This window comes from Gymnogyps californianus, chromosome 1, assembly GCF_018139145.2.
Source record: "Gymnogyps californianus isolate 813 chromosome 1, ASM1813914v2, whole genome shotgun sequence".
In the NCBI taxonomy this organism is placed as follows: Eukaryota; Metazoa; Chordata; class Aves; order Accipitriformes; family Cathartidae; genus Gymnogyps; species Gymnogyps californianus.
In genome coordinates, this window is record NC_059471.1 from 145,201,902 (window position 1) to 145,217,381 (window position 15,480).

Here is a 15,480-nt window from a genome sequence, read left to right on the forward strand (position 1 = left end):
AGCTGCATAAGGACTGAGTTAAAATATTACTTTTGCTCAGGAACACTGACAGTGAAGACCCATTAATTGGTTTAGATATGCTGGATAAATTAATAACTTTTTACAATCAGTACTAGTTTTTAAACCCTGAAATGTTTTGTTTAAAGGATTTTTCGGTCTCAGTTTCCAGAAACTAGAACAAGAAATTTCCTGTGACAGAAAATGTTGGCATAAGATTTCTATCAGCATACTTCAAACTCTAAGGAGCCGGATAAAAATCTTGATTGCTTCCTTGAACTATACCTGAATTTAGAACCTTTAACTATATGCACAGCCTGAGTTAGTCTCCTTGAAAGTGTGTACTCTCAGCTAAAACTCTGGGAGAAAGATGATTCCTTACATGTTTATTTTTTCATTTAATGTCTAGAGGAGGAATGCCCTTGTCCATATTCATATAATAACAAAGCAAGACTTCACAGGCTGAAATTCTTTTATGGTGTGGGAGGAAGCAGAGGAAAAAAGTCACAGCATCTGTACTAAAATCCTCTTTAATAAAGCATAAAGAGAGAAGAGGGTGTAAAACAAAGACACTTCTGCTAATCGCTAACTCTGTAATTCTGTTAGCACACAGGTGTTATCAGATCAGCGGGCAGTGGATGCAAAAAAAGATTATGCAGAAAAAAACAAAGCAAACATTAGTACAATAGCAGTGATCTAAAACCTTGGCATATTCAATAATTTTATGGCTCCCACATGCCATACAGGCAAGGTGGTTGACCAACATAGCACAAGTGCATCAAAGACACTCCATGAAAAGCAGATATGCCCTGGAGAAGATAATCTGCAATAGCAGAGTTACTAGTAGAAGGTCTAAGTATGTGGCTATTGTGTATCAGCTTTTGTAGGATACCAAGGTGCTGACTCCCACATGACAAAAGATGCTTTTTGCATTTACGCCTATGTGTACATAATATATATTTGGTATTATTTTACTTTTATATGCTTAAACAGAGAGGTTTGAAAACCCAAGTGAGAACACTCGTCAAAGAAAGACAAAAAGGGTCTGCCTACCAAGGTCACTTTTTTCCCCTGCAACAGAAAAACAAAACAAAACAAGCAAAACTCTCCATCCCATTCCAATAACCAAAACCTTTCACACTGTTCTGCTAAACTTAATTAATCTGTAGGTCATTCTAACACTGCCATGCATGGAGGGTGTGCGTTACTTTATTGATTCACTTTACAACTAACACAATATAAATATTAAATCATTTAAACAGAACTAAAGTCCTTGATTCTCTCAGGAATGTATATACGATGAGGGACATATTTTGGAACTTCCTGCAAAACATCTAAAGAACTAACTAAGAAATGGACAAGCCAACTAAGGAAGATGCTCTTGCTGGGCCTGTTTCTCAAGAAGAAGCAAGAAATGGCCAGGGATGTGAAAGCCAAGGGGAACCTTGGCCACAGTGACCATGACATTCAGGATTTTAAGCTTCACAGGAGTGAGGAAGACATAGTAGAACCACTACCCTGGACCTCAGGAGAGCGGATTTCAGCTTGTTCTGGGATTTGCTTGTCAGGATCCCAGGGAGACTGCCCTGGAAGGCAAAGGGGCTCAAGAAGAGCTGCTTGATTTCCAAACCACAGCCTCCTCAAAACACAAATAGTCTATTCCTATGTGCAAAAGGTTGAGCAAGCATGGCAGAAGGCCAGCATGGGTGAACAGAGAACTCCTCAGCTAGCTCAAACACAAAAAGGAGGCAGAAGGCACAAGATATCCAGAACAAATAGAAACATTGCCTGAGCACGCAGGGAGGGAGTTAGAAATGTAAGAGCACAGCTGGAGGTGGAACTAGCAAAGGATGCGAAAAGCAGTGAGAAGAGCTTCTATAAGTACCTTAGCAGCAAAAGGAAGAGTAAGGAAAGTATGGTCCCACTGGTCAGAGGGGTAGAGGAGCTAGTGACACAGGACATGGAAAAGACTGAGGTACTCAACCCATTTTTTGCCTCATTTTCACTGGTAAGGTTTGCCCTCAGACCTCCCAGGTCTCCAAGCCTATTTGCACTCTGTGAGTGTAAAGCAGTGTCCACAGCAGACGAAAGTCAAGTTTGGGATCACTTAAGCCAATGGGACGTGTACAGTAGGACCAGACAAGCTCCATCTGAGGGAGCTGGCTGATATTACAACAAGGTCCCGCTGTATCATCTCTGAAGGGTCAGGGCAACTGGGGGAGGTAGATGGCAAGCTGAGCATGAGCCAGCATGGCCCTGGCAGCAAAGCCAGCCAACAGCCTCCTGGGCTGTGCAAACAGGAGCCTTGCCAGCAGGCACTTGTGGGACCCCACCTGGAGCACCGTGTCCAGCTTCAGGGTTCCCAGCACAAAACATTGATACACTGGAGTGAGTCCAGTGAAGGGCTGCCAAGATGGTTGGGCACTGGAGCACACAGCATGCGAGGAGAGGCTCAGGGAACGGGGTCTGTTCAGCATCAAGAAGAGAAAGCAAAGGGAAGCCCGGAGGCAGAGTTGCTGCTTAAAACTACCCAGTGTGAGGGGTGAGAGAAGGCGTGTGAGGGGTGAGAGAAGGCAAAGCCAAAGTTTTCTCAGAGCCACACAGCACTAGGACAGGAGGCAATGGAAATGCCAGTTGGGTATAAGAAAAAGATTTTTTACTAGGAGGATGGTCACCTATGCTAGCATCTGACCAGAGAGGTTGTGGAGTCTCCACCCTTGCAAACATTCAAATCCCAACTAGACACAGCCCTGAACAACCTGCTGTAGGAGGTTAGATGAGACTATCTCCAGAGGTCCCTTTCTACCTAAATTATTCTGTAATTCTACAGTTGCATGAAATGTGAATCAGATTGGTCTCCTGCCACTTAAAGAGATCACAGAAATATTCCATACTTAATTGAATTGTTTTGGGTTCTTTGCACAGTTCCTAATAGCTCCAACATTGAGTGATTTACTTGGCATATTTTTACTTCTATTTCTAATAAAGGTTAGACCATCTGATTATTTACTCATATGCTACATGCCTTATACTGGTGCTGTACACTAAACACCCTGTTCAAAATGGGCTAACATAAACCTGTATACCATCCCAGCACTTCAAACTAAATTTATTGTTCCTTGCTTTTCATCCATGTGTTGGCCATGCATGTTATATACCAGAAATCTTTCTTCAGGAGTCTGTGCCTAAAAATTGGCAGCTCACCAAAGCTTCCCCCCCCCGCCCCTTCTAACATGCTTCCTTTTCTGAAAGCCCTTAAACATCATAGGGGGGAATTCTGCTTTTTACAAGCATTAAATCCTGTTTAGATATATGGATGGTTTTGAGAAGAATATTTGCTGGAGTGAGTGCTTCTGGCTTTTCCCTTCATGGTCCCTGCAAATCCACAAAGCTTTATGCAAACGGGACAGGAAGGTGTCTGGAAACTTGAGAGCACACAGGAGTTCACTACATTAATTCTGCTTTCTTCATGGGACTTTGAGCCCTTCTTCCTCCTCCTTGCTCCCTTCTAGGCAGTCTGACAGAGGGGAACATGGCAGAGGGGAATTGAAGCAAACAGAATAAATTCACTGAAGGAAACAATCACTGCCCATAGGTTTGGGGTCCCCCCTTTTTGGGGGGGGGGGTGCGTGCGGTGTGCAGGAAGGGTTTTTCTCTCTAATAATTCTATACAGTGCTTTGGGGTGCTATAGAATGAAAGGTGCCATATATAAAGGCTTGATATTATTATAAAAACACTAACATCACATCCAAAAGAAATACTTTAAGATTTATAACATTTCTGAACTCTCAACTCTTGGGACACAACTGGAGACCTTTAGATGACTTGCCCACTACTACTGTTACCAAAAATCCTAAGAGAAAAGACAAGACCACTACTGATTGCATATAAAATAGCAAAACCTGAAAGCTTTATAGCAGCCATCTCTCTTATCACAATCCTCCATGGACAAAACATCTGTTTATACTGGCAACAAATGAAAAAACTCATTTCTCTTGTTTAGTAGGTCCATGTATTATTACAGTACATAAGAGACCTGCACACAATTTTTCTCAAAATTCTCAAACTTAGCTGAGCAGGGAATAGTTTTCCCATTCTTGAGAAAAACTGTGCAATTTCAAACTATTTTCAAGTTCCGAAATGGGACAATGCCAGCACCATTAAAAGTACGACATACCTGAGCAAACAGATAAATCAACTGCATTGACACCAGTGGTTAGAGCATTGACTTTGAACATGACACAAGCTTCAAATTCCTACCATAACTGATTCAAATGAAGGTCTTTACCACAGTCTCTCACACGCTGTATAAGTGTGCTTCCCAACAGGCTACTGGGAGCGTGCACTGGGTCTCTTGGTCCCTCCTGTTACAGCCAGACAGCCAAACAAGTGAGAGGTAAAGGCTTTCATCTGTTATGAAGGAAACTGAGAAGCAATTCTAAAGTTTGAATCAGGTAGGGTAAGAATTTAGCCAGATCAGTAAAGTCACAAGAGAGTTCTCATATCTATAAGTTATTCTAATTAGAATAACTTACAGATTTTCTCATCTGGTTTTGATGAGAAAATAGAACCTGGAGATAAGAAACCTTACTCTACAAAAGTTTCACTGAACTTGACATATTCCAACAAAAATGTGTGGTTTCATTAGAAAAATTCCAGAGGAAAATAAGTTTCATAGATGAAAAAAATTGTGACCAGCTCTAAACTTTAACCTTAAACTGTGGTAGATATGGACACTGCAGTGATTATATCTACACTGATACACAGAATAAAGTGGAAGTGAAAATTGTTAGGGAGTATGCAAGCAGTCTTTCATAACTTGCTAATAGCTAGCTGAAATGAAGGTGGGGAAGAGATGAATTGGAATTTTCAGTGAGTGTACACAGCAAATTCCAGAAGTATTATTCAAATTCGTGATCATGGACTAGAAACAGGAAACTTAAGATGACGTGCTCTCTGTGGTTAAATGCCTCAGTTCATATTTAAAAAAAAAAAAAAAGTCACCTGATAGGAGACAGGAGATCACACACAAAGACGGAATCTCATGACAGGGGCCAGCTAGGAAATCTTCTGCCCAAAACTCTATCTTCTAAAACAGCACAGCCCAATCTTGCAGCTGTGTAAGCAACTGAGCCTTTTCTAATAAAGGTAGTGGGGCCATATGCCACAGATGTCTTCTGCTGCATGACACCTACCACCACCACAATAAGTCATCCAGCCTGCAGCCTATCCCTGAAACGGGCTCAGCGTACACAATAAAGAGGACCATGGGTCAGATGAATCGTCCTGGCAGGCTGCATGTGCCCCACAGACTATAGACTGGTTAACCCTGCTACAGACAGAGGAAAACTGTGTTTCGCAATGCTCACTGATGTCTTCAGGAACGATGCATCTAATAACAGCTCTTCTATCGTAAGTCAATAGTTTGGGAAATGCCCCCCACCCCCCCGACACTGTTAGGAGGACATTCTAGCTAAAACTTTCTCTAATTTCTTTTGCAACACCTGTGTGTAGCATAAACATGCATTGTTCCCATCCGAACCTGAATGGTGTCAATGCTTATGGCATTACTGGTAATTCAAGCAACAAGAAAACACAAAAATCTTGGCCAGTGCTCTCTCATTTGGTCCTCTCATGAGTCAGGCAGTGCCAGACCCCGGTGTTCTTTGAACAAGGCACCCTGATCAAAAGTGGAAGAGGTTTGTTACACATACCATATAATAGTCCACTATCTACTTAAAGGGTAACTCAAGAGAAGTGCACCACCATCCATTTATCTTCAATAACTTTTTCAGTTAATGGAAATAAACAAAAGTGATTGGATGGCTGCACAGAATTGCTTCAGTGACATCTGTTGCACATAAAAACTAAAGGCTAAAACTGAAGATAGCAACAGAAAGGTTAACGATGAGAATTGCAAAGTCAACCTCTCAAAAACTAGGAAACACTGTTCTCTGTGCAACTGCATTTCATACTGTACGGAAGGTGCATATCTAGTCCAGGAACAAGTGGAAACTTAAACAATTTGAGTATTTTTAACTACTACCACCTGGGAATGACATGTCTGAGGTTTGGTTACCTACTCAAACTAAGAGTGAAATGGCTTATGACCTATTGCCCTGGAAGGCTGATGAGAAAAATATCACTGCTGTGCCCTGTGCAAGGCTTGAGCAAGCTTTGTAAGAGTGGAAGCACTGGAGGTTGATCTGCAAAAATCTGGAAAACTCTAATGAACATTTGCAAACTGATTTTTATAGGCTGATTAAATATGGGTTAAAAATGAATTATATGCTCATAGGAACAGCAGAAGGAACATTCCTGACATAGAAGCCACATATCCAAAGACCCACAACTATTACATTTCAGGTTACTGCTTCAAAAGGTAAGGATGACAATTATCCAAAGAAACAAAAACTTTCCAAAATTGAACATAGACAAACAAATTATTTTGCTGTAGCCCTCCTCTCCACAATGTCTGGCATGAACTTTTCAAAAGAAAAAAAGAAAAACCAACAAAATTGAGGTAGAGAAGAAACAGTTTTGCAGAAATTTATAAATTATTTTGATTCCTACCATTCAGAGCTTTATAACATGAACAGCTAAAAAAAAAAAAAACAGATGAAGAGGCACTTTACCCATGTTTAGATGAAGAAAATCCTTTTTACCTTCCTTTCTTCACTTCTATTAGTGATTCCACCAAAAAAGCTAATCCAAATTTTCTCTAAAAATTTGATGATTCTATTTTGACATTACAACCTGAAAACTATCCCTCTAACGAAGACTGCCATTTTTTAATGGCTTCTCATTTCTATATTCACAAGAGTAACAAGAGTAGCAAAATGATTCAAATATAATGAAAAAGGTTATTTTCATGGTAGACATACGTAAACTGAGAGAGTTCTCTAAAAACTGTTTTGTCAGGAAAATTCAATAGCTCCAAGGGAAAAACTCCCATCTTAAGTTTTCTGGCCTCATTCTTCAGGACCATGAGATTTAAACAGAATAAATAAGAGTTGGAAATCCATGAGATTACTATCTATTTATAGTAGAGCTCAGTAATCTTCAAGCACTTCTCATTAACATGACAGTTACATCACCTGTGATTAATACTTTTGCAATTAATTCTAGTTCCATTTGTTGAATAAAAATATAACATCAGTATTACTTCAGATTTATATGACATCTTTCATTGCAAAGTGATTCTAACATGCTTTAAAAAAATATATCCATTATATATCATTATCAACTCAACAATGAAATGAGCCACCTGTGGTGGGCAGGTGAACAGCTGAAGCACAACACAATGCATAAATGAAGCGGAGAGATAATGGAAATTTTGGCTGTCGTTAAAGCATGACCTCAATCTTACAGAACAGGTCAAGGATTTTTAAATCCCCAGAGAGCCGAAGTCTCAGCCTGAAAGCCTGAACACAGAGAAAACAAAACAGTTGAGTCAGAATTGTAAAGGTAAACCACAAAGATGACTCACACTTGTTGGAATCTGGGTTTTGCTCCAAAGACCTTAGATCTTGCTTTATGATGAGCTACCATAACTTGACTCAACAAAAAGGAACTAATTAAAATAAAATAATAATTAAAAAATTCCTAAACTCTATAATTGGTATAAAAAAGTAGGAATGGGAACGATAATATTGCCTACATAAGTCCTTGACATATAGGGCTTGCTATAACAGTGGCACATACCTTCACTTCTCACTGATTTTAGCAGCCTTCACACTTTAAAACTACTACTCAAAGCCATGGACCAAGTGTATTATCACAGCAGCAGAAAGGGCTTGGATGAAGCGTTTCAACAGTTACTCAACTACAAGGACAGCATTCAGCCCTTGCCTTGGGAGACACCAGCTCTGTGATCAGAGATACTGACAAACTCAACGGTTTATTGCTCAAGAAGGATTTTTTTAAAGCTTTTTGTCTCTAATGTAGGCAAATGAGGTCTGCAAATATTCACTAGAGTCAGGCATGCTGTGAGCATCGTCTTAATGAGACCATAAGGATGCAAGCAGGAAGAGCTATTTCAGCAGGTCTAAAAGGTAATACCCAACAGTTAGATTTCTTAATTTCACCTAAGTGTGAGCGACTGAAAAGTAGAGGCAGAAAGCATTTAAAATGAGGAACGAAGCAGTACCATAGCTGCCACCATGGATTTAAAGACAACAGGACAGCTTTCAAGAGTTGACTGAATCAAGTGAAAAAGCAAAACAAGAATGCCCAAAATAATCACATGGTATACAGTTCCCTTTCTCTTTTCCAAACACTTTGCCTTTAAAATAGTTTTTACTGTTTAAGAAACATACTGAATATTCCCAAACTCTACATTTAATGCTTCTTAACAGGCAGAATATTATTTATTCCAGGAATCATATTTGCTAATCAGCACGACAAACAACTACATCAGTAAGTTTCTCTGAAGAATTTCTTAAAATTATAGATATGAGATGCAGAATAACAGTTCCTCTGAAGAGATCACAGAATTCCTCTCTGAATAATTTGGGCTGGAAGGGACTTCAGGTGGTCTCTAGTCCAGCCTCCTGCACAAAGCAGGGTCAGCTCAGACCAGGCTGCTCAGAGCTTTATCCTGTCGGGTCGTGAAAGCCCCCAAGGATAGAGACTACACAGCCTCTCTGGGCAACCTGCCCCACCACCTGACTGTTTCCTGTATGAAGGCGTTTTTCCTCATGTCCAGTCTGAATCCCTCTGGTTTCTATCTGTGTCCATTGCCTTTTTTTCCTCCCACCATGCACCGCCCTGAAAGACCCTGGCTTTGTCTTCTCAGTCCCCTCCCCACAGGACCAGGCAGGCTGCTCTTAGGACCCCTGAAGCCATCTCCTCTCCAGGCTGAACCAGCCCAGCTCCCTCAGCCTCTCCTCACAGGGCACGTGGCTCCAGCACCCAACCACCATTGTGGCCCTCCGCTGAACTCATGCCGGTTTGTCAATGACTTTCTTGTACTGGGAGGCCAAAATTGGACATGGCGTTCTGGGTATGATCTAACAAGTGCCGAGTAGCGGGGATGATCCCTCGCTTCCTGCAAGCTACTGGCCATGTCCCCGTTGATACAGCCCGGGAGGCCACCGGCTGTCTCTGCTGCCAGGGCACTGCTGGCTCGTGCCCAGTTCAGTGCCCACCAGGCTGCCCTTGCAGCCCTTGACACTCCTTGCAAGTCTTGACTCTGGCTGAGTTTTGGCATTCCTGACACCATCTCTGTGTGCCCAGGCAATGTCTCTTAAGCTCCTCCTTTGTAATTCCCAAAATTGTGTTTAACTACAGTTGATCAGAATGACGTCATTCTTTTTAAAAGAGCTAAAGTAATCTTTTTGGTAGAATTCAGGATTTAATGAAATTCTCTTCATGATAAATGTTAACATTTTTGTCAAAAACTCCCCAAAAATCTCATCTACCTTTTGATCAAAAATGAAGGGGGGGATAAAAAAAATCGGAGTTTTTATTTGCAAGATATTCTATCAATGAAATTAGGTACTAACTTGGCAGTGTAATTCATAGCGCAGTTATACTACAGATTGTTTTCCATTCAAGGATCTCAGAGATTTTCCAACCAACGCATCATGCATTTTGCAGCAGGAGTACAGAGAGCAGATGGGAGCATGGGTCTGGCGCAAGGTCACACAGCATGGCTGTGGCCATGCCAGGCACGGGGCAAGGTGACGGTCTGCCAAGATCCAGTTCTGTGACTTAAAGACAGTATCATCTTTTTTTCCAGGGATTACGGCAGGACTTTGTTACAGATTTTTTTACTGAAAGCAGTATTTTATTCAGCTTAATAACCTCAGAGTCTCATCAATACCTTCCATAAATAGAGAAAGAATAGCATCTTTGTGTCTGTACAACCAAGATCCCATTTATACTAAAATGTATCAGATTACTATAGGGTCAAAAAGTGCACAGTTATCACAGATGAACAGGTGTTTTCTTGGTGACTTAATAAAAAATGGGAACTAGGTAAGGATTTTAGGGTTTGTTTTTAAAAAAACCCAGAACTTAGTCTTCAGTTTATATTTTAAAATTTCTCAGAAGTTTTACACTATGTCACACAAAATTTTGAAAGGCTGTAAAAGTGATGCAGTAAGCAACTCTTGCTGTAATATGGAGAGGGGAAAGCAGACAGCTATAGTCTTTTCCCTGCAAGACTCATGCTGCATCCTTCCTGCTGGACATTTCAACATGGGAACAACTGCCTAGGAAGGCTGTGCCACTAAGGGGCTCATTTTCAAACTTGGGAGGGAAGACATAATCTTGTAGACTCCTATGAGCTCGCTTTTCAATTCTGCAGAACTACTGTAAGCTTTCACACAACTGTATCAATTAGCAAACAACAGTGTGGTAGAACACCTTCATGAAGCGGCACTCGTATTTCATGGTCAAGTACATGAAACCTACCATGATACCAAATGCGTTGGCAGATCCTTACAAAGCATTTACGACCAAGTCTATTTTTCTAAGTTAGTTAACTTGACTAGGCTGAAAGCAGAAAGCCAACATACAAATTATGCCAGATCGCTAATATAGCTTGCTTTTTAAGTGAATGACAACAGAACAGCAATTTCTATTTTCTCCTTTAACCTATGGATAACTAATTACAAATAAATTCTTTCTGTTATAAACCTCAAATGGTAGAACCCAGTGACAATTTGTTTCAAAAAGGTTCTCCAACTCCTATACTGTTGGACTCTATTTTGTTGACTTTAAATCACCACAGCTGAAGCTGAATCTAGTTGACATTGAAAATTTTCTTACTCGTATTTTAAAATAATACATGCCTTGATCTTGGCACAACTAGGAAGTGTATAAACAGAAGAGCAGAAAGCATTATTTTCTGAATTATAACAAACTTCTAAAAAAAAAAAATTCAAGTTTCTCAAAATCCAGTATTTTAAAAGTTTCAAACTTATGTAAAATAAAATCTCCTATTACTACTTAACGTACAGACAAAATTAATTTAAACTATATGTTGCTTTGATCAAGTCATACCCCTCCTTTTTTTTTAATTTGGTTTTTTTTGGTTTTTGGTTTGGTTTGGTTTTCTTTATTTTTAAAAAAAAAAAACATTTTCACTCTCAGTATAAGCCAGTGTTGTCTCTAAATCCTCTCTCAAAGATAACATTTCCCTACAAGGTTACCAGTGACAAGGGAACACTCAGCCAACGGCTTTGACAACATTACCGTAAATAAAACTATTTGAAAGACATTAGTAAGTTAAACCTGGGACTTGCCCAATAAACAGCTTTATTCTATCATTACACAGTCAATAAGTCTGCACCGAGTCCATTGCGGTTCTATGTTGTTACGAGCAACCTTTTACCACTTGTTGCTTCACCTTCTGCTTGAGCTACTTACCCGGCATGTGAAAAAAAAAATGCATAAGGAGGTTAACTAGGACTAGACAAAAGGCTGCAAAGCTCAATCAAGGCAGGCATGGATCACTGTCTTCTCAATAACATCTCTGTTCCCCCCCGCCCGCTGCCCATCACTGCCATCGCTGCACACACGCACGTGCTCCAGCTTCGAGCCATAAATCTTACAAAGTCACTCAACTGACAGCCTAATAACATGAAAGAGGTATCTGCAAACAAGATGGTTTCAAACCACTGCTGGTGACCCTGAACAAATCAGGGCCCAGTTTCTTTTGCAGCCTGCATTTCTCCCCTTCAATCACTTAACTGGGCAGATTGATGTGACACCGCAGAAATAAACTAAGCTCCCTCTTGCACACTCTCTCTCTCCCCTGCTCTCCTGCTTTCTGGCGTTCACTAATGATTAGATCTGTCTGTCCATATACGGCAAAAGCCCAATGCTCAGAGTCATTTGGGTGTCAGAAATGCAGCTTCCCAACATCATCAAAAAACCAACCCCCACCACAAAAAACACTTCTCGTTGTCTTTTGTGTTTTCATTTATTATTTAAGAATTTCTTCCTTTAAAAGAAATTTAAAAAGCAAACGCGAAAAACAATACAACCCATCTCTCCATGAACGTAATGGTCTAAAACCCTGTGAAAACATGATTGCAAATTGCACCCTTTGGGAACATAACCAGAATACTGTAGCATTTTGCACAAAGTCAGAGATGGGAGCACTTGTTTTGATGCCTCTGAAGGACCTCTATCTTCCATTGTTCTTTAAAGCCACAGTAGTACCTGAACCCCTCCTACCCTTTAACAGGGGTACAAGCACAAAAGTTTGAAGCTATTTTAGTACACACCCCCCGCCATGATCCCAAGTAACAAAGACATCAAATGATTTAACAATGATTATGCTTTTCCACAGCAGAGAATGACTATCAATCCAGACATCCTAAATCCCAGGGTAATAATTTCTTTGAAGCAGGTGAAAGGAAAATAAAATAGCTGGCATGAAGAAGAGCAGTTACAGCCACCAAAACAACTGACTGGTGAGCCTCTGCCTGCTATCCTGTTTGTGCAGACTTCAGGATGCTATATAAAAGTATGGGAAGAGCAAGTAGAAACATACATATTTATTCATTAAAAATATTTTTGTACTCATAACATTTAAATATTTGTATTACTACTTTTGTTTCCATTGTCCCACTCATTTTTTTATGGAAGCTTACTAGACAAAAAATTTGAAGACTGAGAACTTTATAAGCAGTGCTCATGACAGAAAAGCTAAACAAAGAAAAGTTGGGAATTTAAAATATTACACTGATAGACTTCAGCCGGTTTCTCTCTTGCTTACACGAAACCTTCTGGTTCTCATTCACTAGTGCAATGCTATTGCATCTGGGTAGCAGACTAATCTTGGTTTAGGTCAGCATTAAGAAACAGTGGCTTTAACACCACACCTAGCAGCAACCCGTCTGGCCTTCTCTGGCGCCTTGGAAAGCGCCAAAGCAATCTGATGGCCATGTTTTTGAGGACTGGATCTCAGAAAAGCACAGAAAAAAAGCATTCCTAGAGAGTGCTGTCACTGTGTTTTTCACAGCTGTCTTGACAAGGAAAAGGGCTAGCAGTGTAACCTTATAAAACAAACAAAGCAAAACCTCAAAACTGATATTGATGTCAACTTTTGGAAGGTCTCAATTTCCTGAGAAAAAGGAGATGGACCCAGCAGCTAACACCAAGCAACACAGGATCATTCAAGTTACACTTTACTGAAGAGTGTAGTAGCATTACGCGGATATGGCCAAACTACGTGTAAACAGACCAACTGGAGTACCAGAACTCAGCACTGGCTAGCCTCTTTACCAAGAAGAGTACATGTATTTTTATCTGTGCCACCAGCAGTAGCAGTTATCTAAAACTGATGGCAAGTTTCATGAGGCCAAAACTGTCTCATTTGTATTACTGGCTTGCCGTCAGTGGTCTCTGTGAAAAGCTTGTAGGATAACAGGAACCACAAGCTTAAATAAATGTATGTGTAACCAGCATCAGGAATAATATTTTACAAAAACCTATCAGGAACCTCTAGAAAGCAATTTAAGATGGGAAGTCAGCTAGTCTGCTAAGGTCACAGGGGAAATAACCATGATGTGTCCAATGCAGCCAGCTCCAGAAACAGCCTCTTACATCATTTAATGCCATCCATGTGCAATGAGTTCTGAACAACAAAACCCACCATTATCTGTCAAAGAGGGCTGACTCCAGAAAAGCCATTGTATGCATTTACATTTGTACTCTAGGAGTATATAAGTGAGAAGAGAGACATAAAACCAGTTCAGAAGCTGGGGAGGCATGCAAGTGAGGACAAGATCATGTTGTCAACTTTCAACTCCCAAATCTAGACATGAAAGTCAACACAACTAGAGAGGTACTGGGATGACGTCTCACGTTCAAATTTAATCTTTGTTTTCAGTCTTATATCTGAAAGCCTGATGTTTATGGCGTGGTATTGCTGAAGACGTAGCGTTGGGAAGAAGTTCCCTCTAGCCAATAGCTCTTCTCCAGCAGAAGGTGACTGAGATGGCTCTCATTGCTTCAACAAGGATCATACCAGACTGGAAATGCTGATTTAATATTTCCTACTGAAATTTCACATGAATAATATTGGTTATAAAGCTCATATAACATATTGAAATCCCTAAATCTTGTGTCTGAACTGTGTGACATTTCCATTAAAAGGTTTACTAAATTTAGAGCTGATGCGATTCCTATGCAACCCTTACGCCTGGAGAGATTTGCACTTTGGTATTCTGATGCAAGTTTGGAATATTTCTACTGATAAATATTTTAGAATCACGAGTTTTCTCATCTCTCTCTTTCCTTTTGCCTGTTAAAACAGAAATCACAACATATCAATAGTTTTTCATTAAAAGTAGTCAAACTTACTCTGCTCCTTAGAATGTGAATTTGACCCACTTATTTACACCCTTGGAGTTTTTTTTCTCATACTGCTTCAGCTGGGTCACACAGCTTGTTTTATACCATTGCTAGCACATGTTACCAGGCTCCCAGTTAGGGGAGACTGTGATATCTTTCCCATTTTCCCATATTGTCCCGAGGTTGTTTCTGCCTGCCCCCTGGCCCCCCCCTCCCCAATGAAAACAAAGCCTAGGAGAAAGCTATCAAGAGGGGGAAAAAAAACCCAACAAAACTAACACCACAAACCCTAAAACAAAGCCATTGTAACCAAAGATGTGAGCAGAAGAAAGTTCCAGTAGCTTGCTGTACACAAAAAAGCAAAGGAAATAACTAAAGAACATATATTGTATATGCAGCCTGCTGAGAATGCTATTTTTCAAATGTCCTCAGCCCAGGATGGCCTATTTGCTGCTTTGAACTTATTTAATAACATTAAGCAAGAACACTTAACTATCTAAAAGAAGGATCAGTGGCATAAATCAGACATCATTTCACATATTTCAGGATCAAAGCTGTAAGGCAAAATGATTTGTGAGGACGTTTGAACAGCTCTAATATATCACAGTTCCTTTTGAAGGATACTTAGGCATATTAGTTGCCCAAATGATGACTTCTTTGCGTAGTTGTAGCCAAAAAGAAAAGAAAATTGAAACTTTTCATTCATGAATTGGTTTCGTCTATAACCTTGATTTATGTATAGCATCATACAAAGCAGATGAAGAACACGGTGAATTTGAATTATCAAAATTAAAACCATGAGAGTGAATTGATTTTTTTTTCAAACGATCAAGGCTAATCGAAGTGACCAGCACAGAAATTGCATAATCAGTAGCCAATACGAGTTAATAGGAGCTATATAACCAATGTCCAAGATTACACTCATATTTCTCTCAAACTTTCTAAAACCTGTCGGGATGGAGCATGGCCAAAGTACTGTTTGACTTAAGGATAAGCACTAGCTGTAGTGTTCAATTTTAAAGCGTATTTTTCTTCATACACAAAACTGCTTGCCATGGTGGATTGCCCAAGAAACATCTCAGCTTAAAACTCTCTAATGAGAAAGGCTGGACCAGATGATTTTTCGAGGTCCCTTCCAACTTGGGCTGTTCTGTGATTCTGTGAAAAAT